This window comes from Oxyura jamaicensis, chromosome 3 (genome assembly GCF_011077185.1).
Source record: "Oxyura jamaicensis isolate SHBP4307 breed ruddy duck chromosome 3, BPBGC_Ojam_1.0, whole genome shotgun sequence".
NCBI lineage: Eukaryota > Metazoa > Chordata > Aves > Anseriformes > Anatidae > Oxyura > Oxyura jamaicensis.
Window position 1 is genome coordinate 31,933,461 of NC_048895.1, and position 4,239 is coordinate 31,937,699.

Sequence of the window (4,239 nt, forward strand, 5' to 3'; positions counted from 1 at the left end):
TTATTTTATTTTATTTTATTTTATTTTATTTTATTTTATTTTATTTTATTTTATTTTCTCTTTTTTCTCTGTCTCTTGGATGTTACAGTGTGATTCAGTGGTCACTGTTCTGCAGATTGGGGATGGGGAAGAGGAATTATTGCCAGAAGCTCTTTACATTATTTATTTTACCCATCTTGCTCCTTAAAATTGTGTGGTATCTGGTAAAGTAGGCAATGACTGAAAATACCTTGGGCATGGCTTGCAGTCTATGCAGATATCAAGACTGAGCCTAGAGAGGATGTGACACCTTGGAAGTGTAGTGACAACTGAGATTTTGGCAGATGTCTCTGAATGAACTTGGTGGTAAAGGAGGCCTATATAGTTACAAAAATATATAGCTGAAATAGCTGGTTAACATTCACACCTTTGGCATTAAAAAATGGAAGGAAACTGTGGTGAGGAAGGAATGCATCAATTCCTTACACCTTGGTGCTTTCTAGCACAGGTGTTCCACATTCTTGCTGCCAGGTATAACATTACTCTGCTCAGTTTGAGCTTACCCATGAGCTGGAGAAGAAGAATTAGAGGGCAGTGTTGGTCTTTCTAATGCCTTTTGTGGATTAGCTGTGCTGCCTGTATATGGGAGACAGTGGGCAACCCCAACACAAAAACATTGGTCCAGGACTGACATTCCCTTTGTCTACAGGTAGCCTATGAAACTAGACCTTTGGTCTCTGCTCTATGTAGTGCAGAGTATTTTCTCTAGGAAATGAAGAAAAAAATCAAGAACTGAACTGTTTTGTTTGTTTGCTCGTTTTGGTTTAATCTGTCTTCTGATGGCAGGTTACCAAACTATGTTATCATTATTAGGGCTTTAACTTGTAGTTCTTCATTCAGTTTCTTCCATAAATACTGGAGCACAATCTGAACAATACTGTTTACCAGACTGTTTCTCTACCCAGGCCTAAACCTGGCTTACTCAATGTGTTCTGTGGGTAAGCAGTAGGAAGCACAATAGATCATTTGTAAGAACACTAGGGCATTAACAGGGTTGGAGTTTTGGTGCTTCTGAGCAAGCAGTCTAACTGCATGTTCTCAAGTGTATGCAATCATACACTTTTAAGACTATAACTGCAGGCTCAAAGCATGGGCTTCTTTGTCTTGGAATCATTTTGGAAAGTGAAGCCCTAAAATACTGCTGACCTGATTCTGACTCACTTTGAAGATCCTCCTGCCATGCAGCAACATTTCTATTGCAGCCATTTTTTAGAAGTCAGTACTGCATTGTTTTCATATCATAGTCCTATGTCTAGAAGAAAGGGCTGTGAGGGATGAGGCAAAACCATCCCTTAGAGCCCCATGTGAAGGAAACTTATACCATTGATGGTGGCTACTAGCTCTAAGTTATAAACAATTTCCATTTTTGATCAAGATAGTGAGGCAACAGCAAAGCAAGGAAGGCAAACACGAGAGAAGTAAGTAATCACACCCTGCTTTTGCCTTAATTTGTTGCATATCATTAGTCAATGAAAGTGGTCTCAATACTATAAAGCTACCAGAAGAGTTCATTGTGACATCTGTTTCTCCTTCTCTCAGATAGGATGGTAAAACCTTACATTATTAATTTCCTGTGTTGTTTTGTGATAAAAAGCATCCCATGCTTATATTTTTATATTTCCATGTGTACCCAATACAGTATGGTCATTTTAAGATTCTATGTTTCATAGTGCATATATGTATCTATATATATGGTGTTAACTGATCTGTTCCAGTTTTGAATTTATCTTCTGAAAGGGTATGATGCAACAAATGATGGTGAAAGTGGAACTGCAGTTCTTGAAATGATTATTTCCCTGTTAATCTAGAAATGATTTTTTGTTTCTGTGAATTTTTTTTTCACTCCTCCACTGACACTCTTCAGATGTACTCTCTAGTTTACACATTGACTTCAGTCATTAGTCTAAAATTAAAGTCTTTTATTATTATTATTATTATTATTATTTTTAATCCTTCCTTTTTTATCCCAAAGCAGGGAAATAACTTCAGAGCTAAAGGTCTAAACACACAGTAATTACATATTTTTCTCTTCCTCCATGTTTTTTCCTCTTTAATAAGCATATAGGAGTCTGGTTCAGAATATCAATCTCTTGTTTCCATTAGCTATTGTTATTGTGTTGTCTCAAGTGTCACCTGTCTTGCCAGTGTGAGTAAAGAATCCCAGTTCAAGAGATCCTGTTGAATGTGAAAATGCTGATTTTTACAGTCACTCTTCACTTGATGAAGTTAGGTGAGTGTTTTCTATAGCAATGAGTTTTTGTGCTGAGGATCTCAGTGAGAGTATTCCACAGAATCTTGTTTCAAATCCAAACAGTAGTCTTCCATGCCCCCAAAGCAAAATTTAACCTCAGTCTGCTAAATGTTTGATTTTGAGTCTAAATGATAAAACAGTCAGTCTTGCTTGCCTTGGGTAAAAGAGATGAATTCAGACCTGTGACATTTTATGCTTTGATTCCTATAGGTCCCTGGTAGCTAACCCTGCACCTCATTTCTTTTACGCCATAATGATCTCTCCCTTTCCATGTTGCCACAGCCTGCTCTCTGAGCTGCCAATAGAGGGAGTCATGTTGGGTCAGAAAACAGTAGGGAGGCATTGCCATTGGGGATTGAGATGGAGATTTGCTGCTTGCTGTGATCTATGCGTGGAGGAAGAGCAGGGCTGCACAGCATGTTCCCTGGCAGGAGGTGAGCACCACTGACTCCCTCCACTGGCCCTGTCATCTATCCACTCGCTTTTGTCACCTCAAGCAGTCTGGCACACTGGGAGAGAAGCAACTTGCCACGTCTGCATGACACACAGTTTTGACCCTTCAGTTCCTTGATGCAGCTTAAAGAAGAACTGTCTTGATTTTGGTTGTTTTATGACCTAGTTAACAGCAACACACAATTTTCCTTGAAATATGCATGCACATTTAAAAACCTATTTCCATCAAAATATCAGTAACGTGATTTTGAATATTTTGAGTTGCTAGTACTTGTTTGGACAAGCTTCTTCTACTTTCTTTAACTTACTGTATTAAACTCACCCTTGACCAAGCATGAATAGTAAATTAATTATTTTATGTACAGGAGAGCTGCTTCTCTTAAAACAAGCCTTTCCCATGCTGATGAACTCCTGCAAACTTGATGGGTGCTGACCTGGTCTGGGGGGCCTTGTTCTAAATTATAATGTTGCTTATTGTGAGAATACTGCCTACGCAAGTCCTGACGCTTGGTGTGCAGATTTGCATTCCAATACTCGGAGTGCCCATACACAGGGCTGGTATGCTGGCTCTTGGAGCACAATAGGAATTATGGATATGTGTCTCTGGGCCAACAATTATTTCCATGTGCTTGCTAAATGAGCACAGAAGAGGGAAGACTTTCCTCTTGTTTAGTCTCTATCACTGTCTTTGGTGCTGTTTTGAATTTTAATACAAACCTTCCCACCACTATCTCAGAGCAACCCTGTTAGATATTTGCCTGGTTTTCATTATAACTCCAGTGCATGAATAGCTGTAAGTTCACAAGGCTGGAGGGCATCTTTGCTGAAGCTGGAATCTTTGGTAAATAACTTGCTGCAGTTTTAGAAGTGTTAAAAGTAACTAAGCACCTAATGAATGAGTACCTAAACAATAGAGTTAGTCAAACTACTCCCACTATTCCTTTTTGCTTGTAGAAGTAAATAAATAGTGAATGTTTTTTCAATCACCATATATTGTTGGCAGCTCACACTCCCTATCATGCATGTGTAGGTTCACAGGGCTACAGAATATCATGTGAGTTTATAGTGCCCTGAGTATACGCTAGTATAGTCCTTCTGCCAGAATAGACTGGACTACAGAAATAATACCATCAGAGCAACAGCTGGCTTAGTCACATAATGCTCTTCTATATAGTCTGGACTTCTTGTTTTCATTTCACTTTCCTTTGTTTTAGAGGCAAAGAAGGAAGCCCTTGGGGGAAAAGGCTTCCAAGTTTATTGCTTGACCAAAGTTAGCTGACTCTAACATCAGTGGCCTTTATTAACAAGAACTTTTTTTTTTTTTTTTTTTTTTTTTTTTCCCCTCTGCATGTAACATTGACATTGGCACTTCTGTTCAGCCACAGAACTAGTACTAAACAGGTCCTGGTGCAGAGCAGCAGACATTCTCATGTTGTTTTTCAAATGTGTTGTGGTGTCATCCACTGTGGATTAATATTATAAATCACCCTATACAG